The following is a 23,781-nucleotide window of genomic DNA, read 5'->3' as shown; positions in this document are numbered from 1 at the left end:
GGTTAGAATCTTCCTTCCTAGTCAGATTCTTATTATATTTGTTTGACGAAAAAAAAAACAACGATTTAACTTCCAAGTCTATCGACTTTTCTCATCTATTTCTCGCAACAAACCATATTCAATTATCTCTCCACTAAAACATCATCTAAGAACACTTTCATTTCTTTCGCCTTCGAATATTCGTTATCGATTGCAATCTCCCAAAAGTTTCATTTATAGAATACGTATTTGGCACGAACTCACCCCTATAGTGCTCGACGCCAGCCTATGACACTTCAGCTCAGTCTTCACACGACTCAAGATACAATAACAAAACCTCCATTCCTCCAAGCTCATATCGATGAGAAAAAATTCCGACAACGGAATTTAAAAATAGCAAAAAGGTTTAAATCGAACGACTGCAGGCGGCTCGTAAATATTGGAGTCACGATTTCATAAACGAATGGTCGCACAAATCCGCCGGGCGGCGCAAGTACCTCTCTATATACGGTACACATCTATGTTGCTGGAGAGCTACACACAGCTCGCCCAATATACCCAATACCCATACGCGTAGATATAGTACCAAGTTGGGAGAAAAAAGAAAAACCAAGGCGAAAAAAAATACACTTATTATATACCCCACGAGCGCAAAATATCCGCCGTGTAGTGTATATCGAAATCTTCCAAGATTGTTTTTATGTTTCGGATTGTGCGATATACGTGAAAAACGGGCGCACACAGAAAGCGAAATCATTTTTCATTTTACGAGTTCGAAAAAGGTAAGAAAAAACGTAACTTGTTTTCTTATCGCGATATTACGTTCGAATGCGAAGCGATTAAGGAATATCAGTTTTGAAAATTGTTCGCGGCCAAGCTGAGTTGCTGACCCGTTTTCTGCTATATTTAGACGACCAGAGCGCATAATACGTGACCAAAAAGTTATATTAGGTTTCATATTCGTCTGTATTGTGTACCTAGTACCTACCTATAGGTAATCTAACTAGAACTGATACATATGCCATATGTGAAAGTGAATGAATCACATGCATGTATGAGTATTTGAAGCTCTGTATATGGATAAAATTGATACGGTCTATTTTTCAGCCTACCTATTCACAATATTTGAAGTGGTTGGCCCCTTTCTAAATATTCTCAAGAAATGTCATAATCCCACAGGTAACTTGAGAGGGAGCGCATAAGCCTCCAAAAGAATGGTTACACATGCATGCCCTCTCCACCTGTTGCCACATGAACGATTGGAGGATATGATTTGAGGTTTTGTATCAGCTCGAACGGCTGCTCAAAATGGCTCGAGATGGAGCCAAAATTATGGTGTACAGAAATTTCATATTTTCAGCCTCAAAATAGGTACAATATTATGAGTAGGTAAATACAAATCTGAAATCTTGAATATTTTCCATTTATTTCGGTCCAAAGATTTTTGGAAAATTTTAAAAATTCAAAAACGAGACCTTTTTCATACTTTTTTAAATTAAATGCATAAAAACAGTTTTTTTTTTCATTTTTGGATTTTATTTTCAGGTTCTTTTTTTCATTGCTTCTCCAATATATAAAAGTTGAACGTTCGTAACAGTTAAATAGCAATATCATCGAAAAGAATAGGTCAAAATTTTGCCTAAAATTATAACCAAGCGAATTTTAAACAATTTACAATTTAGAAAAACAAAAAGTAGACAAAATTTTTAAAGCTCCTAAACCATTACTTACTTACAATCAAATTAGGATAATTTTTAAAACATTAGAAAATTGTTCAAAAATGAAGACAATTTTGAAAAAATCTACCAAAATTTAAAAATTGAGCTAAGTACACTCCAAAAAGTTAGCAACAATTTCAAAACATTAAACAATATTTCAAAAAATCCGACAAAATTTCGAAAATTTTGAAAAATTTGAAAATATTTGCTTTAAAAATAAGGCCAACATCCAAAATTGACAAAACTTTGGGGAAATTTTACAAAAAAATTGGATAAATTTTCAAAATTTAGGGCAAATATTTGAGAAAACTTTTAAAAGTTGTGCAAAATTTCAAAAAAACTAGGTAAGTAAATTTTTAAAAAAATCAAAAAAAACTTTAAAAAATTAATTACATAAATCTTCAAAACATTCACAATTTGTTGAAAAATAGAAATGTGGAACTTGGAACTGTTTAAAAATTTTGACCCAACATTTGAAATTTGTTAACATTTTTAAGGAAATGGACATTTTAATAAACTAGACAGTAGACATATTTTGCACACAACTTTTCTGAACAAAAATGGACAATAATATACTCAACTACCTATTGAAAAAATGGGCAAAATTTAACAAAAAATTAGAGCAATAATTTGAGCATTTTTTTAAAAATAAACTCGTCAAAATTTGAAAAATTGGACAACCACTTGAAAATCTACAAAACTTTATCAGGGTGTCAAACAAAACTCCCAGAAAAAAATCGTGACTTTTTCATGACCTATCTTTCACATTTTAATCGCATGAAAACACCCCCGTCCCCCTCAATAAAAAAACAAAAAAAAATTAAAAACTGCAAGGAAATTTTTTTTTTGATTTTTTGAACAAAATTTCCATTTTTTACTTATTTTTTTTTTTTAATTTTCAAGTGTATCTTGAGTAAAATTCATGACTTTTCCATGACTTTTCATGACTTTCATGACCATCTACCGAAATTTGTGACTTTCGTGACTTTCATGACCGTTGGACATCCTGTTAAAGCAAATTCTTTAAAAAGTTGGGCAAAATTTTGAAGAAAAAAAACGTGCAAATCATCAAAAAGCTTGGAAAAAAAAAGAGTAAAAAAAGATATGAAAATTCAAGAAACTGAACTAATTTTAAAAAATTGGACAACATTTTGGAAATACGAGTATGTATTGGCAAAGTTTGAGAAAATTGAGTAATACATTCAAAAATTTGTCGGAATAAGTTTGAAAGAATTAAAGGCAATGTTTCCAGACTGAGCAAAGTTTTGAAGGCATCACTTTTTCACAACTATAACGTTACCTACTTTAACGTTGAAAAAATTTCGTTAGTTTTCTTCAATTTTAATGAGGTCAATGACCTCGAAAGAAAATTCAATGTTGTTCAGAATAGTCATGCAACACCTACACGTGTTCGAAAATGGCACCCACTTCAAATTAGGTCATTTTGAACCCTTCCTGTTCTCACCATTCTGGATCAAAAAATGGAGAAATCACCAAAGGAAATACGCAGAATTTTACAACCATATTCGAAAAGTCGAGAAAATTAATGCAATTGAGAGTAATTTCTCACACTTTCAGAACATTTCATAAAATCAAAGAAAATCTCTCAAAAACAGACATAATTTGGAAAAAATAACAAAAAATGAGCAAAATCAATAATTTTGTAGATAAATTTCCATTATTTACATCGCCGTTTTTCGTTTTCGAGGCAATTCTACGATTTCAACGTAATTTTTGTTCTTGGAATTTTATTACAGACACAGGCTCATACATATGTATTCACATTGCTACCTAATTCTGCGACACACTTTATGTTAATTGTTTGCAAAAATCGCAAAAATCAAATCAATTAATTTATACAAAATTTCATATTTTATAATCTCCAGACGACATTTACACACTTCCAATTAGGTATCAAAGTAATTTTAATATTTTTCTAAAAAAAAAAATATATACAGCATAATTTGAATTTTGTATCGCAAAAAAATCTAGCCCAGTAGTGGATTCCGGTAGTACAAATAATATAATATCCTGCGCTACATTGTAGCTAGGCAATGCCCGGATAGACAGAGGCAATTAGTAGTCACATAAAATTTTTTTACGTAACTTGGGTAAGTAGGAATAATAATTACGAACGATAAATCTTTTTAAATACTTCTCTATCGTAAAGGCTACACCTAAGCAAAGCTAATATTCCGTCTCGAGCGTCTATCAAATATTTGTCAAATAACTTACGACCTTAATTACTGAATGATAGTAGAGGAAAGATTACACCTAGGCAACAACAAAGTCTCGCGATTTCAGAGCGGCGCGTTTCAAATGCAAATTTGCATTAACCTTACACGTTACACGTTACACGTTACCCAAATATTTTCACGAAACCAGACCAGACGGTAAAAAATATGAACAAGGAAAAGAGTGCCACTGTTGCATATTTGCCGTATAATTAATCCATTTTTGCATATGTTTCTATGCATCGATTCGCGTGCTGCGAACTGCAAAACACCAACGATCAAAGCAACTCGGTTTCGAGGAGCCGACGACGGACGATGTGATCGATACAGCTCACGAAATATACCTACATACGTAGGTACTATAAGCAATGTCATTACACAATTTCGAGTCGAAAAAGAAAAACATTATGGAAAAAAACACCACACCGAGTTGCGTTTTTTGATGCTTCATAGGCACGCTATATGTACACTGTACCTTCGCGTATATTCGAACATGTATTCTCGGCCAAAGTTGAAAATTACGTTGTAGAAATTTTTTTCGAACAAGTTCACAAAAAAGAATATCTATACTGTTTTAAATTATACCTAATACTTCATAACACCGACCAACTTCCACGTTTACGCAAACGGTCAACTCGAAAACTGATTTTTTTTTCCTAAACAACCAAACTATACCTACCCATAATGCACCTCAAGGTCTACTTATGTTCGCAGGTTAACGTACTCAGGTGAAAGAATAAAAATACCTTTGATTCTGCACTCGTAGCTATGTAAATGTGTTCAAAGAACCTAACCCTTTTAGAACGATACAAAAAAAAGAAACAGAAAAAAAAACTATACAAATACAAATGATTCTAGGCGTATAATTCACTATTCAAAGTGGACTCTCGTTTTCTCTATAAAATATGTGTATGCTGATACGTTTGGTCATTGTTATTGATTGAAGCAAAAAAAAAAATACAATCTTTCAAGCGGTCTCACCTTTTTTTTGCCTAATTTCGACGTGTGTTTTTATGTACGAAAGAGTTGAAAGCGAACGTTTAAGGAAGTTTGCTATACGAGTCAAAAGAAACCTCGTCTTTTGTTCGAAAGCTATAAAATCTATTGTGGCAGGAGGCCTGATCGGTAACATTATTTGAATACCTAATTCTACTAAACATCGAATCTATACGAGTCACGTTTTACCTTCATCGGTGTTTAAATGTTCGTGTTATATCAGACTGCCTGTTGATGGACAAGAGTGAAGTATTATTTGGGATGACGAAATAGCGAGGAAAATTATTACCTTTAAAAATCACAAAAATTCAACTCGAGGATGCAATATTTCTGAATTCTAATGATTCAAAAAAAAATGTTTTCACGAGAATTATTTAGAACTTTCATACAAAATGAACGATAAAAGCTCAGCATCAATTTTTTCAACTTGATGATCAATGTCTTCAACTCCTTCGTCCTGTAATATGACTTTAATTAAATAGTAAGTATACTTATGTGTCTACTATAGAGTGAATCTCCCACCAAAAAAGTCGACGGTTTTTGAGCAAATGCAGCAGATACCTTTATTTTGAGTTGAAAGTTACTCAGAAAAAATTTTTTACTCCGGAGGATCCCCCTGGAGGGGATAAATGGACCCTCAAAGAGATAGAATTTTCGAATAATTAAAGTGACCCTATTTGAGATTCTGCATCGATCTATTTTATTGCAGTCAAAATCCATCAACACAATTTTTAGGGTTCTATGAGCGGTTGAAAATTTGCAAATCACTTATTTTTGAATAAATTCGTGTTTTGAACATTTTTTTTCTGTATAAATATTTCGCAATAATTATGCCAAAATTTTGAAAGATACCATTCCTGAAGCTGGGGAAACATTTTGAAATGCAGTTGTGCCAAGTTTTTAGTTATTATAGCCAATTTCCAAAAAATCGAAAAAATTTCATAAGTTTTGACTGTTTTTTTTTTTTGAATTGTTGAAAGGCGATGTATATCTCCATGGATTCTGCAGGAAGAAGGTTCTCATATCTATGTCCTCAAAAAAATATAAAATCTCCGATTTAAGAGAAGTATTAGCTACATTTGCCACCCCCCTCCCATTTTCCAAAATCGAATTTTTGACGAAAATGAACAGATAATGAGCAGCTCTAGAACTAGCGTGTCAATTTTTTCTCGTTTTAGAATATTTTGTAAAATATTCTCTCTTCATAAAAAAAATCAAAAAATCCTGAAAACGAAAAGAAAATTTTTTAAATTTTTTATTAAAAATTTTCTAATAGTTGCTGACGAAGACACTAATTTCAAAAAGGATGAATGTAAATTTCGCTGAAAAATTGGCAGCAGGAAATTTGAGTAAAAATAGAAAAATGTGCCCAACCAAATGATTAACCATAAATTTTAATAATTTTCGGATTTGCAGCACAAAGTGAGAGTTAATTGCTTTATTGAAGAAAATATGGTTTTTCTATAGTCACAAGAGGGGTCCACAGAGTTATCAACAATTTTTTCAAATTTTTCAAGTAGGTATTTTTTTTAAAAAAAAACAAAAAAATGAACTAGGCAACTAGAATACTTACCGCAATGAGTTTTTTTGGCCATATTTTAATTTTTTAAAAGATGTTTCCTAGGTACAAAATCGTAGCTACGAGCCTTTAAAAATGAGTCATTGGAAGTAGAAAATGAAAAAATCAGATCATTGGTTTTTTGTTTTTTTTTCTCTCTCCAAACCAAGGAATTGATTTTTCATTCCGTCCCAAAATAAGAAAAAGACTTGGAAAAAAAAATAAAAATGACACTTGGAGATTCGTAAAAATTAAACGAATCAATAGATTTTAAAATCAAAATTTCAATCAATTTGATACTTTTTAAAATAATCGACAAAATCAATCTTCATAACTTTGAATTCAAGGCAGAAATGCAGGTAGAGAGGGTAACTAAGATCAGTCTCAAATTTCCTGGGTAGTTCGGGAGCTGAAGAGTTTATGGAACCCCTCCCTCCAACCCCGTTCAAAAAACAGTGCGATGTGCGAATTACACATAATGAGCCTGAATAGGCTCTAAAACACGACAGCACGTTTTCAGAGTCCCATAGAGAAAGCAAAGGGTCGGGTGCAAGTGCACTCTTCGCCCTTCTATCGCGAACTTTGGACCTGAGAAATATAAGGTATGCAATAAATGAGAAAATATTTATCGTGCGAAGAGCTAAACTTTCAAAATTCATTTTAAGATTTCAATTTTAATTTTTCTAACCCCCTAAAAAATAAAATTTTTCAAGAAAATTTAGGAACCTCTGCTGAATTATTTTTCTTAGAATCGATTTTTTATGGGAAGCTTTGCAGGACCTATTTCGGCTCTCATAGATTTTAACACGAATTTGAAAATTAGCTACCTACATAATTAGGCATACTCCTTGAAAATTTTTAATTCAATTTTCAACCTGTATATAAGTGTAACGAGTCTTTTTATCATTAATTATTACTAAACAGATCTCTGAAAAAAATGAGAAAGAAAAAAATTAGCTCTATACCTATCTGACGATAATTTCAAAAAAATTAAAAATAAAAAAATTAAAAAAATTTTTGACACGTTACCAGCAAAGCTGTCGAGAATCAAAACGACCACAAAGCAAAAATAATTTGGCCCCTTTCCATAAAAAATTATTTAAATAAAATGGGCCATACTGCAGTTTGCAAATTAGTAAAGTGAATAAATTCGAAAATAATTTTTTTTTTAATTGCGAATTGATGACTTAGAAAGAAAAGAAAAAACTTCTCAATGGATTTTTCAAATCCAAACCCAGGACAATTGATAATTAATTATTTATTTTAGGCCCTTCATTTTTCGAACCTTCCAGCAGAAAGATATTAGGGGAAGGATGCCTCCATTTGCTTTTTTTCAAGATTTTGGTTATACCAGTTTTAATGTCCTCAATTTACCCCTGCCCATCACCCTTACTATTCTCTCAATGAGGGAACATTTGCTGCCCTTCTTTAATTATGACTCCACACAACAAAATTAAAAGTTTCGACCAGTCTGCTGAAAATTGGCAGGTGAATTTGAAACTTCTATGCAGAACTTTGAGTACCTTCTTTGTAATTATGCAGCATAGAATTAATCTATTTCAAAAAATTGAGAAAAAATAGTGAACGATTATCCCAAAGTATTTTACATAAAGTGTAGGGTAAAAAAATTTATGAATAAACATCACTTTCCAACAGGTTGTTTTGTATTACCTGAATGTGGCACACATCTCCATTTTTTTTCTTAAATTGAAAAAATATATACATATTGATCTAGGTAGGTATCTATTAAAATTTGCCTAAATATCTTGTACTTACATATACGTATCTACTAATAATTATCTACCTATGTCAATACTTCTGCGCATTTTTTTTCTTCTCAAAAAAATTCTCACACGGCACGAACCTGACAGACCTCCAAAGTATCTACCTATACAAGCTCACAAATAACGTCCATTTTATTCAAAAAGAATCCAACCAATACACTTTACATAATCTGATAGTAAATAAGCCTTCATTTTTCTATGGATAGGTTCGACATTCATTTTGAATATAATGAATGGAATTCGGGGAATACCAATAACAGGTAGCTATAGCGGATAATCTCAAAGATACCTACTATTATGCTGTGTAACTGATTTCTCAAACAACATCAAAATATCTTTGCGGTATAATGCGATTGAAAAAGCCTGTTCAAGGCATGAAATATGGTCATATTTTACAATAACATTTCAAAAATTTACAAGTAACTTATACGCACTTGTTGCAGGATAAGGAGGAAGAATAATAAGAAACAGGTAGGCAGGTATTTTTGATTTGTTGATCGAATCCCAAAATTCTCGTATTCGTTAGGTAGGTATTTAGAGTTCCTATATTTTTGAATTTTGATGTATGAAATTAATTTTTAAAGAACAAGAAATATTTCTCAAATCAGGTAGGTACTTTTTCATTGGATAGAAAATGAAATCATCCCTCGAGTAATTCAATCTCTCATTCCTACCCTTTATTTTTATTCATTACCATAATTTTAGTAGGTACACTTCAAGTCTTCTAGACTTCCTTACACAAGTCTAATTGTGTAGACCACTCTCTATAGTAACTTTCCAATTCCTCAAAGCAAAAATAATACCAAAAAACTGATAAATAAAACAAGAAGCACGTAGTGACCTCGAAAAGAAAAAAAATTTCACACCGTATAAGTAAAATATCGTTTACGTCTCATGTTCTACGACTTATCTTATTATTTTATCAGCATATACTACCATGCGTGTACAAATACTACAAATAAGCGTACGATATTTTTTTTTTAGTTTCAACAGTTGACGATGACGATATAAGAAAATATGTCAGACGTCAATTTGTTACGAAATATCCCAATAATACCTCTACCTATAGCGAGAGTGTTTTAAATTTAGATTTATTGTGCAATAGCAATATCCAATCCAAGCATAAACGTATGAGCAGGCGATTGAAGAATGAAGAAAAATTCAAGTGTTTAAATAAGGAGCTTCCACATTTTAATTATTTACCCAACTATAGTCATGAATTTTAAATTCAAATGGGCTTTAAGAAATCAATTTTCCAATTCCTACAGAAAATATTACACAGACACGAAAAAATGAAAAATAACTACACGAGTACATTTGTATGTAAGCAAATGAGCCATTTAATAAATTCAATTTCGAAACAAGCGTTCTTCGCAAAAAAGGCTCGAAAAAAGAAAATACAGCAGACATAAGTAAGCCCTACATCAAATAAAACAAACCAGGCGCACGAAAACTTATCAAGTAAAACTCATCCAAAACGACAAAACTTTCCGCCCACGCCAATAAATTCAGTGAAATTCCTCTCGAGCCTAAAATTTTCAAAATTCAACCCCGATAAGTATAATCAACTCTATAAAGAATTACTCTTCGAACCAAGTTGGTTAAATTTGCTTTTCTAAAAACTAAAAAGCCCATCGCAAAAAGCAACGAGCGGCCCACATGCGAGCATTTCTTTACAATATTGTCGCCGGCTAAGGCTAACAAAATTCAACGCCAGCCCAACAAGGTCGCCTTGGTTCGTGTTTTTTTCCTCATCGTCTTCGCCTTCGCCTTCGGTCGATACAAAGTCGAATACACTGCCGATGTATTTTCAACTTTGCTATCTAAATTTAGTGGGGGAGAATATTTATGATAAACCTTCGAGCCGGGTTTCACAGATAGCGTTAGCAGTACGATAAAATTCGAGTAAAACGTTCTTTTCCTATACCATCGACGAGTTCCATTCGACTATGCAACGATCTCATTTTCGTTGTATTCTTTCGCTGTAAATGCAAAGGGGCAAAATACACGAAATTCCCTTTTGAAGGGAAACCGAGTGCACTTGAAAACGTAGAACGAATCATTTTATATGGTTCTTTGGACAGAGTTCGCTACTGGTTTGCGTGTGTTTGGGTCATTTCCAGAGGCAGGTTTTTTGATCTATTGATCATTTTTTCGGCGATTTTTTTTCACAGGGTGATATATTATTTGCATTAATGTAAGAAGGAGCGACTCGAGTATAAATTTAAATTATGTACTAGCTTGAGGTTCATAATGAAGCAGAATTTATAATCATTTTATTATGCAACCGTTTTTCGTCTGTATCCCTGTGACTTTTGAAAAATATGTTCAACTTGAGAACACGTGCAAAAATTTCTATCAACTTGCACGCAACTTGAACAAAAAATTATGAATGTAAATTCACTAATAATCAAAAAGCTCTCGCAGACGAACTTGAATTTGACCGTTCGTCTTTTTTCTCGTCTCCCAACGTATCAGAAAATTGATTTCTACTATGAATTGAATGCATTTGAAGTTTACATAATATTGGTTGTTATTCATAAATTTTTTGAAATTTTCATAAGTGTAATAAATATTTTGAATTTTCCAGCAGCAGGTGACTGAGACAATTTTTCGAATACCCAAGTATAATTTCTTCTCAATTTTCTTCAATTTTTCCAAATAAGAAAAATCACAATAATTTCATAAAATTTCTCGATTTAATCTCAATTGTTTAGATTAGAGCTCAACTCGATCGAATTTAAAATAGCAAATTGTCCTCATCCTTTTTTGATCTAATGAATGAAACGGAATATTTTTTTTAAAAAACCCGATTTCAAAATTGCTTACAAAATGCTCGCACTTTAGATACCATAACTAACAAACATTGATTCATTTTTTGAGCTTTTCTTTAAAAATTCATGAATTAAATGCTCAAAACAATTAAGAGTTGAAAATTCAAAAGTTTGTCACCCCTAATCATGTCCTTGACTTCTTTTTCGGAACATGAGAGGTGGGGGAGAGAATTAATTTAGAAAAAAATTACCATTATTTTTTTCACCAAAGCATTGAAGCTCATTGGTTGACTCCCAACTGAGTTTGGAATTTCCCAAAAATTGTCCAAAAATTACGTATAAGCAGATGAAAAAATTGGGTGACCAGTTAGGTACACCATTTCGAGAATTTAAATTTCTAATTAGGTACGTTTTCTGAATTACTTGGCCCAGTTTTGACAAAAGTGGGAAAATGGTATTTTGGAGCTCAATTTTGACACCTTCAAAGTGGAAAAAATTGCATTTTTGAATTAGTAGGTACACTATTTCGAAAATTTAAATTTCTGATTAGGTACATTTTCAGAATTACTTGGCCCAATTTTGACAAAAGTGGGAAAAATTGTATTTTGGAGCTCAAATTTTGAGATCTTCAAAGTGAAAAAAAATCACCCAATTTTTTCATCTGCTTATATGTAATTTTTGGACAATTTTGGGAAATTCCAAACTCAGTTGGGAGTCAACCAATGAGTTTCAATGCTTTGGTGAAAAAAAAATTAGTAATTTTTTCAAAATTCTCTCCCCCACCTCATATTTACGTTCCCAATCGCACATTTCAAGAATTGAGGGATTTTTTTTGAAAAACTTGGAGTCTAAAAATACAGGGTTTTTCACTTCCACGAAAAAAGGCTCTCACATACCCAATTGCACATTTTGGATTTTTTTTTAACGAAAAAGAACCCCAAAAATACTAGGTATTATACTAAATAGGCAATGTCAAAATTGGGCCTCTACACGTGATTACAATGTTTGAATATGACCAGAAATTTTATTTGACTTTCTTTCCCGTCAATTTATGCAATTTTTGGGCTATGGAAGTTTTCGTTTGGTCAGCTGAAATTTTCTACAACGTGCCCCATAGGTTCCCATTCTATAACAATAACAAAATTAAATTTGAATGATTGCATGACTGTATTCCATTTATTTTTACACTTTTTCATGGTGTTGGTACATGAGGGTTTGAGGGGAAGACCCAAAATTTTGTTCGCGATTTTTTGTATCGAGTCTTTTCATCAATTGTCCAAAAAACGACTCACCCATAACTCAAGGTTTACGTACTTTTCCCTTCAGAAAATTTCGAAATCGTGAAAAATGGGCTCAAACATGAATAGAACTAATGTCCTTGAACTTTTTTTTCAATCCCCCGAAAAATGCATAAAAACTTACAAAAATCTACAATTGAGATGATTCATCGAGACATTAAGATGGTTTCAAATGCAAAATTCACTCCCCTTTCTCTTCCCTCGAATCGATTTTCTGCAACAGACCATCGCCTCAAATTGAATGCATGTAATTAAGTATGCTCAAAAATGAAAATTTCATGCTTAAAAATGCTTCAAGAGATGTCTTATTTTCACCCTCTTTACTACAGAATTATTATAAAGTGTCCTAGACTGTTTTACCTCTTTTGGAAAATCCCCCTTCACCCTCTAAATTAGCCCCACCCCCTTTCCAGGAGAAATGAAACTAAATCATCGAGATTAATCAATTTCAAATCGCTCGGAAATTATTCCACTAATCTACACATCTTCTAATAAGGCTGTTGGATACCTATTTTATATCAATTATTTTCATTATTTTTCACTTGTGAATAAGCATCGCTCGTGTACAAAAGCCAGTCAATTAAAAAGCCATAAAATTTGATCTTCTATCTCCCTTTCTTCTTCCAAACACTCTCGAATTCATTCATCTCTTCGAATGACCTTCCCATCGAAGTACTTTTATATCTCCTACGACCCTCCTTTTTAGCTCGACTACACTTGCCACAGCAGTCAGAGCCGCGCAGCCATTGCCCCATAATATAGACAATATTCAACGGTGCAGGACCAGTTGTTCAAAAGGGTCATACGTGAAACCAGCATCATCATGAACGGATTTCATGGCCAAGTCGAAACACTTGGCTTAATATACAGACAGATACACCTATAGCCTGTGTATTTATATCGATTACACGGAAATTGCGTGGCTAAGTAGTATAGGTAAGTATATAATCTAGTGAACAAATCTGCTCGAAAAGAATTCTAGCACAGATTAGTCTTATGACATGTTTATCGTACGTGCACATATGAAAATTGTCTATAGTATATTCGAGTAACTTAAATATGATAATAATGTATTCTAGTTTCCAACAACACTGTGGACTTCGAAAAGAAGAAAAAACTGGTTAGACGTGAGTAACGTTATGACCTTTGAATATGGAAAAGCTTTAATGCGTTAAATTAGATAACGCCCTGTCAAATAAATTCGCCTCCGACTTCGGCGTAAATTAAAAACAACTTTAATGTTGTAAATTACCGAAGAAAACTCGCAGCAGCGTGCATTGCATTTACGCCATACTTATATACTTTAAAGAGAAACACAACAGAGTCATTTTTTCCCGGTTTATTAGTCGCTTATTAATTTTTTTTCTTTTTAATCAATCCCAGGCTACCTGAAGTGGACGCGGAATGTGACTCGGAACACAAAAAGGAAAATATACAGGGTGTTTCGACATCAATACCTCCTACCATGTTTATAGAATTCAAATCGAGAATCGAATAGCAAAACTAAAAAAGAGTCAAGAGTGTACAGAAAATTTCATTCGAACAGGTTGTTCATTTTTGGCATTTGAAGAATGAAGGTAATTTCTTGGGCTGAGCAAAAAATCACCTGTAAAATATGATAGAAATTTCCACATTCTTTGATCAATTTTTACATCTGATGGGACACCCTGTATATACCCTCCACGTTGACTGGCTCTAGCTACTGATACGCAGTCACATAATTAATATTGACCAAACAATGTTAATATAGTAAAAAATTAAATTAACGACATCTATTTAAATTAACGCCAGCAAATAATGAAGCCATCTCTAAACAGTGATTCCGCGAAAACCGCAACTGGTTTGTTGCTAAAATTGCATTTTAAACCGCTGACCGCTCAATCGTAAAATCAACCCCCTGTATCTCCTTGCCACAAGCTGGTTTCTTTCCGACATTAAATTTCGTCGCTGCAGCTAACTCGAAATTCTTCGCTAATGGCTCGAATACACGTTCGATTTAACTTAATTTACTTAATTTTCTTAATTATCCGTTGGAAATGATTTAATTTCGCCAGCCATCACAGCAAACCGCAGCAGTATAATGTCGCGGTCACGCTAAAAAAAACAACTCGCAGCCCAAAGAAATATATTGTACTAAGACATGAAATACCACAGTTATATCGTGAGTAGAAGATACTCTCGTGAGCATCAATTACCTACGCCATTTTCCACCCCTTTTTTTCCATTCTTTAAATGCGGGCGAGAGGCGACGCGACGCGAATGACGGCAGCGAGCTTAATTCTGCGTCACGTCGTGAAGTCAACTCGAACAAAAATATGGCAAATGTCGCACCGAGTTTACGTTTAATTAAATGGAAGGAAAAAAATTGCATTACGACTGGTTTAAATAACGAAAAATCACGCGTCGTGTACTCACCGAACTAAACCGCACCAGTGGATCAACTACGCGGCCTGAAACAAAAAAATCAAAGGATTAATTAGTCATCGAAATAAATTACTTAGGTGTAATGATAAAGCTTTAATTATAAGAGTAGTCCGTAGTCTGTAATTTTTCAATTCAACGAATCACATTTTTCTCACTTGAAAAGCTACATATCAATTTAATAGGGCTCGGTGACGCAAGTGCACCCTACCCATCATCTCTTTTGCAGACCTTGGGCAAAGTAAAAATAACATTTTTTGATCATTTTTGCCAATTTCAAAAAATCGAAAAAATTTCATAAGTTTTTTGCGATTTCTTTCGATTTTTTTAAATTGGCAGAAACGATTAAAAAATTGGCACCACTGCGTTGATATCTTCCAATATTTTGGTATAATTATTGCAAAATATAAATATCTGCCAAGAAAAAATTTTCAAAACACAAATTTATTCATAAAATAAGTGATTTGCAAATTTTCAACTGACCATCGGTAGGACCCTAAAAGTGGTCTTGGATTCTGACGGAAATAGCATAGATCGGCGCAGAATCTCAAATATGTACTTTCATTCGAAACTGGGCTATTTTTCTCGAAACAGGTTGTGTAACGACAGGAGCGAAAAAACCACAATTTTTTCGAAAATGCCATCCTCTTTGGGGGCTCAAATCTTCCCTCCAGGGGCACCTCCTGAGATGAAATTTTTTGTGGGTAACTTTCAACTCAAAGTGAAGCTCTCTGCTGAATTTGGTCAAAATCCAACAACTTTTTTTTTTGGTGATCCACCCTCATCTACTCCTTTTTCCAGTTACCTACGTAATAAGTAGGTAATACCTACTCATCTTCAAGTTGGAAAAAATAAATTCAGCTAGCAGTTGAAAATTTTTTAAAATGAATATAACTTACTTTATGCAACGAAGTTTTAAAAAAATAACGCTCGAACTGGAAATTGGAAAATTTAAGACGATGTGTACCAACTTCTAGTTTGGCAATTCGAGAGTTTCTATTTGATAAATCTTGAATTGCCTACACACTTTTTTGACATTCCAATGAAGAATTCAGAAACAAGAATCAAAAAAAATTACTAAAATTGATTCAAAGTTGAAAAATACCCATAATCTGCACACTTTGTTGGGAATTTTTCAATTTTTTTTTCAATACCTACCAATTATTTCTGTTCTTAACCTAAAAAAATGATTTACAAGTTCTTTGATTTTTTTAAACACTTGAATCTGATGAATTTAGGAGAAATTTGAAAAAATTGTTATTCTCACTTATTTGGTTGAAAAAATCATAAGCTAAGCACATAGGAACCTATTTCAAATTTTTCAACTTGAATCTTAAGTTTTTTTAGCAGAATATTTTGGGAGAAAATATTATACCTACCTAATCATTAAAATGGGTCGGGTCGTTTTCTATTTTTTTTTTTTTTTGAAATTTTATGAAGCCTCGCGAAAATTTGAAAAATTATGACCAAAAGACCTTAACAAGGCGTATAGGAAAAATTTCAAATTTCAACTTCAACAACTAATTTTCATTTAAATGTGATCGTGTTAGTGGACACAAAACGACAAAAACATTACCTACGACCTAAACCAGAAAAATTTGACTTCTTTTTTTTGAAACAATGTGAAATGATCTGTCATTGGGAAAAGGGAGAGAGAGAGATTCAAGTATTGACCCAAAAATTTGAAATTTTATTGCGTCTTGTGGTCATTTGACCATATCTTTAGCAAAGCTCCATTATGCACCATCAAATTTCTTGAAAAATAGAAAAACTATCTACAAATATTCAAGTATCCCATTGATCATGCTGAGAAAAAGATCCGCATTTCAAATTAATAAAATTGGAAAAAATGTATTTTCAGTCGAGAATTTGAAGTTTATTCTGTTAGGGTATTATTTTAATCCCCCTTCCATATTTTCAATAAATTTTATTGGTACGATAAGTATACATAAATGAACCTATGTACTACTTAGCTAAGTAGATTTGAAAAGAGGAAAAAACGAAAGAAAGTAATGATAAGACTCCGAAGTAGCATAAAATAGGGCAAAAATCCTGCAAATGGAATCAGTAACACTGAAAACATCAACATCAATAGTACATAGATAGATACCAAATGTGAAAATGGTGAGTTGAAAACGCAGTAAAAACAAATAAAATTTCGGAAAAGTTATGGAAAGTATTAGATAATGTAAAACGTACCTAAAGAAACCGTATGAAAAATGATATCAAAATTGTTTAAAAAATTAACACCATTTTTTAAAAAATGAATAAAACTACCAAATAAATAAAAATTATGGGAACATGAATTTAAAAAAAAAAAAAACAAATAGGTTTCTACTCTCTAAATTTGAAACAGTCAATTTCACTGCTTAGCAGTCACGACATTTTGCCTTTTTAAAGCAGTAGTTTTTTTTTACTGCAAAACAGTGAAAAATTACTGAATTGGTCAGTCAAAATGATTTTTTACTGACCAATTCAGTAATTTTTCACTGTTTTGCAGTAAAAAAAACTACTGCTTTAAAAAGGCAAAATGTCGTGACTGCTAAGCAGTGAAATTGACTGTTTCAAATTTAGAGAGTATGTAAGTATTTTGGCAAATTTTTTTGCTATAGGCATAAGTGTAATTTGCTTTCCTTCAAACATGCATGATGATTTTTCTCTTATTGCCTCAACAATTTTTTGTGGTGGTTATTTTTAGAAAAATTTCTCAACCTTTCCTTCCATTTGATTAAATTTTGCCAATTTTTTTGGTGACAATTTTATGAACATTTTTCATATACCTACGTATGTAGATAATATCTACTCATTTAAACTAGCTAATTTCCATCTAATATCTCATGTAATTTTTTCCACCTTTAAAAAAATTCAAATAGTAGTTCCAAAACTCAATTTCACGTACCATTTAATTCGATTTGCATGGCAAATCAGAGAATTTCTCTTGTATCTAGGTATACTTATGAACAATTTACTCGTATCTTAATTTTTACTTATATTAATAAACAAATTTTTTACTTCCACAATAATGTGACGCATCACGTTGTAGGTATATTTAACGAACCATACGATGCATCAAAGAATACAAAGACTACTTATGTTTTGAATAAAAATTAAGACTGTAGGTATTCCCAGCATGAAAGAATCGTTGACCTCTCTCAAGGACTTTCGAGTAAGAAAAACAATTTGGGCAAAAAATTCTCGGAATTGGTGAAATTTGAAACTAAACATATTTTTAAATCGTTGAAAAATTTACAACAATATTTTACCCCCCACGCATACTAGATATTGTTTTGCAGAAACATAGGCCACCTACATACTTACATAAATGCAGGTATACAAGTATAGCAACTTGATAATATTCAGCTTGACATAGCATACAATATACCTGATGTCTATATGATAAAGGTTCTTGATATTACATTTTTTATAGGTAGGTAGTATAGTTAACGATAGGAAAAGGCAATTTACACATATAGGAAGGTATACATCAACTATGATTTATGAGCAATTGATCATAATAGCGGATAGAAAATTGATTACATTTATCACAAATTTCAACTTGTAATAGGTATGAAGATATCTCATCGTGATAGGGTCGTTCATTTCACAAGATTTTTTCGATTACTTTGATGCTTTACAACTTACACAGGTGAATTTTTCGGGAGCTCATAAATGTTTAAAATCATATATGCAGCATAAAAAATCAGCTTAGTGTACTCAAGTTGGGAACTGAAAATTTGAATTGGTTCTGCTTTTTCCTTTTTTAATGTTTGGAGGCAACGAGAGAGTAGAGCAAATGTTACGTCAATTGCCCCTCTTCTCGCTCGCATGAAAAATAAAAACATTAAAAAATTAAACTTCATGTTGAAAATTTTTTTTAAAAATTGAACCCTGAAGCACGAATATAATGGTTTATCATTTTTCTCCAGAAAATCGGACCATCACAGCGAATTTCCTGGTTTCCTCTTTCCTCCTCTCTACAGCCCCATCAAAACATCCAGCATTTCTAAATGACCTTTGCAAGATTCTCTCCGGAAATTTGCCATCCTGTCCTCTACTTTAAAAAATGCTCCTACACTAAATTTTAAAAAAAGTACAGTTCATCATTTTTCATTTTTTGAAATTTTTTCTTGGAATGAAAATATTTTCAAGACACGATTTTTTGAGTCACTCAAAATTTGAAAAATCTGAGAACCATTTAATTTTCAAATCTTTAAAACCTATCAACAGTTTAGTCGACTAAACGAAACGAATCGAAATATTACTACTTTGATTACAACACCATCAGAATCAAAGCCCATCCTATTTCCTATATTATCAAATCATCATTAAAAACAATCATCTTTCGAGCTTGCAACAATTCAAGCCTTCATGTAGTTCTGAAACAACTAGGTATAGGCAAACTACAATATATTCTTATAGACTCGTTATCGGACGACCCGCCTAATTTCAAACAACATTACCCTCATACGAATATAAAGAATATAAATGATGACTGCAACTCGCAATATTTTCTTAATAATCTGACCACCCGTAAGGCTTATAATCTTCAAACGAGAGAAAAAAAGGCCAAAGTATAACCTCATCATCTTTCAGAAGCTTTTCTTTATGGGTATAGCGCGTTAACCCCTGCAGATATGAAATGATATGTAATGTAGTCATACCCACATAACTTTTCTACATATACATTGAACAGCCTATACAACATAAAAGATACGACTATAGGAAAAAAAGAAAAGAGTAATGCAATTTCCACAACAATCTCTGTTTTACACACACAGACTTTAAAAGATGAGAAAAAAAATCAAAGTTGACTTTTGCAAAAGCTCTATACAATGTTTCCAACCCTAATAGCTTTAAGTTGAGAAATACACGCATTGCATGAAAAATTCGCTACATTTCGTTTACCATATCGATCTTGGTAACACGCATGCGCTATATTACACAGTAGGAGCAACTTTTGTATAAAAACACATCGCCCTATATATTGCAACGATAAATATAAAACGCTGATGGCTCCGAAATAATGAAACACCGCCATCTTTGGAAACACAACTATCGCAGGTAATGTTCGTTTCGTTCTTTCGTAGCCTATACTACACTTGTAGTACTTTTACCTCTCATATAAGCATTCGAGGTACAAGCCCACTACTCGCCCTTCTGTTTTTCATCCCTTGTCCTGTACTGCAGATATAGGTGTGTAAAAAATCGAAAACTTTTTTCCGAACATTTGTATAGGTACGTGTATAAAAATACAGTCGATCAATCGAACTGTATAAGGCAATGGAAAATATTCGCCGGCGCCAAAACTTGGCTCATCGTATAGGCTACTATAAATTTTCTATCCAAAAATACAGCGTAGCTCCTGGTATAAGGAGTATTTTTCGCAATATAATTTTTTCCTTCTCTCGTTTTTCCTGCATTATACACGATTCATTTACAAATACTATAATAAAATACAGTATGTAGCTCAACTTCTTTCAGCTCGGTCCACGCGTTGATTTGATTAGAAATTTAAAACAGTATAGATATCTCGAACTGAAAGTTGAAATGTATCAATATTACTCGTATATGTACGAACGCATACGAACGTATAAAGCAGTAAAATATATCGAGCAATATTTTATAAAATGGAAATTTATCGATAAGCCGCTTAAACCAAATTGAATTCGCTCGCGAGCTCTTTACGATAATAAAAGCAGAGCAATGTCGCCGACAAATTCACCTCTAGGCTGTAGATAAACGTGTAGAAGGATTGGCATGGTTTTGGATACATGCCCTTTAAATCAGTATTTATATTGTGTGGTCAACTGGAATAAAGTTTCCATTTGTATGATACGAAAATTCGTTTATATGCTTCACGTATACGAGTCGATTTATATGATGATGATGACGATGATGGTAGGGGTTGAAAAGATATCTACTCGAGTCAAATTGTAGTTTATGGTGTGTTTATTTTGAATGAGCAATGGCAAACTTTGGTCAATTTATGCAGTAAAGTTACATTCATACATTTACATTGCTTTTGATTTTAGTTGAAAGTTTTCAAAATCGTAAAAAATATTTTTCAGGATTTTTTTGCTTTTTTAAGAATGGTCACTGGTCAGGATATGGACAGGAGGGTATGGCAAACTATAAGTGTGTACTACACGTAGCTTATCGTTTCGCATTCGCTCAATCATTGCGAGTATTCGATAAGAAACAACTTGGAAAGTTTCAAGTCGAAGTATTTTCTTTAAATTACTTACACCACAAGCAAGATAAAAAAGTACTCTATTAATAAGCAATGGAGCATTTTTCAAAATTTTTTTTCGATTCATGCTGAAGTATGTATAGAATGATAGTTGGCATTCGAAGTTTAAAAAATACTATCTACCTAATCTATCCATCAATCCATGAGATTTATATTCACGTTGGATTTTTATAGTATGCTATCTACTCGTATAAATTGCTGACAAATTTTATAGCAAAATTAACGTGGTAGCTACTTAATAAGAATTGGAAAAAATTATCAGTCAGTTAAAAAAAACACAACGAGCAATTCTGAAAATGATTAAAAATTCAAATGAATACAGATATTTTTTTTGGATCAGAATTTGAAAGTTTTCAATAAATTAACAATTTTATAGAAACGTGGGAAATGATAGATAAGTAAGTACTTAGGATGGTACAGGTAGGTAACAAAAAAATTCACACGCAAGTAGACACACAAAATTTCGTTCGTCGTTTCAAAAAAGTGATCGCTGTTTTAGCCTACATACAGGTAAGTAATTACTATGAGGCACTTCTGCATAAATAAATAAATTGAAATCACATTTTCCATACAAATAAAAATCAAGGCTATGTGTTGTATTATTTTGATCAAAGGATAGATAGGTACCTACTTATGTGATTGGAAAAGTAATCAAAATTGTGTAAAATAAAATTTAAAAATTAAAAAAAAAACAGCGAAAAAGATGTTTATATTTATACAGGTACCTAGTGTCTGTAAAAAAAATAAATAAAATAATGAATAAATAGTAGGGCTGTAAGCAAATTTACATCAGTAATGTGCATAATGAATAATCAATTATGTATACCTAGATACCTACTTATTTCATATTTTCGTCAATAATATGCGATCAGTACCCATCAGGTAGTAAGCAACATATGCAACAGAGTCATTTTGTCATAAATAGGTACCTTACCTTTCTTTCATTCGTTTTTTTTTTCGTCACAATTGCCAATTCTAAAAAATCCGTGAGAAAATATTATTCACTTAAATTTTTAGATTTTTTTAGTTTTTGAAGTTAGCAGCAGACTGAGGGTCTGTCTCTGTCCTCCAGAAATAGATTGAGAAGCAATTTTTTTTAGGAGGGGATTTTCAACTTACGTAAGAATGAAGGTCTTTATTATGTAAATATTGTAAATGAATTCGGTCAAAATCCTCCAACATTTTTTTTTGCAATCCACTCTAGCGTGAATGTCTGCTCCTACTTATCAACTCACAAATTAGACATACCCATAAAAAATGTTTCCATCAATAAAACCAGTTTTACTTTGGAAACATTTTGACCAAAATACAATTATCAAAATTTAAAAAAAAAATGCACCTGAGAAAAATGAGTCAAGAAATGATGATTTAAAAAAAATCAACAAGTAAATTCAAAGAAATCAGCATATTTTCGAAATGATTTTCAAAAAATAAATTAAGAAGGAAATAGTTATACCTAGACCCATTCAACAAAAAATCAAAAGCAAACAAACTACAAACAACAAAATTATCAATACAAGATTTCTGAACCAACAAGGACACCTATCAAAGTGTTCGTCTCTAATTTGAACTGTATCAACATTTTTGAAAAAAGTGTGGTTTGAAACCCTCATAATCAAAATTTCGGCTGCACCAATCAATTTTTCATGGATTTTTGAAATTCAAAATTAACCACTGTTCATTTTCAGTGATTCGGATGGTATTGATGCTATAGGTAACTTTTTTGAAAAAATATACCTATAGATCAGTGATAGCTATCTAAACTCTGTTTAACCGAATTTCGCAATTTTCGGATATTCTGGAGACTCCAACGTGATTTTCGATTTCTTCCGAGTCATTAATATACGAAAATTAATTTGTACAGCAGCTGAAATTCGAGTCGTGGCTTAATACTCTCAACCTGTTTAACAAGTTTATCCACATCTGAGGCGATTTCTAGACAGGCACCTCAAGTGTGTTTTTCTGACCAACATTAGGGAAATAAATTCAAACTAATCAAAAAATTTTCCGTCCGTAGGGAAACTTCTGAAATTCTCACACACCGTCTACCGATTATCGGACATTCTGGAGCCTCCAGTGGCGCAGATTTCAATTTTATCCAGAATTTTTAAAGGGTACCTCGACCACCCTCCATTAAGATAGGCAAAATGCTCTCAGCCTCGGATTTTGATAAAACTCACAGGGTATATTTAGTACCCTCAAAAAATAATATTGAGCCCATAACCCACCCCCACCCCACCCCCCTCAGCAAGGAGGAGGGCCAAAAAACGTTTTTTTTTTCAGGGGAAAAATTCTGAATCCAGCGCATGTTTGAGATAATTTTTTTCTGTGAACAAATATAGTTAGAGGATACATGAGGGTACCTCCCTCAATATTTTCAGAATTTTTCATCGTATATGGGGGGAGAGGGGGGAACAAAAGAAAACTTTGAATCAACATTACTCCGAAACGAAAAAAACATACCAAAACGATTTTTTCGTCAAGTATGCATCTTTAGGTCTACTTTCTATAGAAATCATCACTCGGCCATTTGGAGTGGTGGGTCAAGCTCAAAAGCTCAAAAAACTCTCAAAACCCACGTTTTTTACGGTTTTCTCCAATTATGCACAGATGCAGGGTGTCTACCAAAATTTAATTTTCAAAAATAGCGACTTTTTCGCGACTTTTAGCGACTTTTTTTCGCGACTTTTAGCGACTTTTTTTCAGTTAAAAGTACCTCCCCCCCAAAAAAAAAATTTCCAACGAAGAAAAGTTTTTAAAATTTGAAGT

General features: G+C 32.5%; 1 long non-coding RNA gene across 1 annotated transcript in view; it reads right to left on the bottom strand.

Moving 5' to 3' along the window:
- The window catches only part of LOC135844908 (uncharacterized), a 613,622-nt gene that overhangs the window by 465,396 nt on the left and 124,445 nt on the right, over positions 1–23,781 (bottom strand). The window contains exon 4 of the long non-coding RNA XR_010558666.1: positions 14,757–14,791. This is a non-coding gene — a long non-coding RNA (uncharacterized LOC135844908). The remainder of the gene's footprint in view (positions 1–14,756; positions 14,792–23,781) is intronic.

Source organism: Planococcus citri, chromosome 4, assembly GCF_950023065.1.
Source record: "Planococcus citri chromosome 4, ihPlaCitr1.1, whole genome shotgun sequence".
Classification (NCBI taxonomy): domain Eukaryota; kingdom Metazoa; phylum Arthropoda; class Insecta; order Hemiptera; family Pseudococcidae; genus Planococcus; species Planococcus citri.
This window is presented reverse-complemented; position numbering and strand designations above follow the sequence as displayed.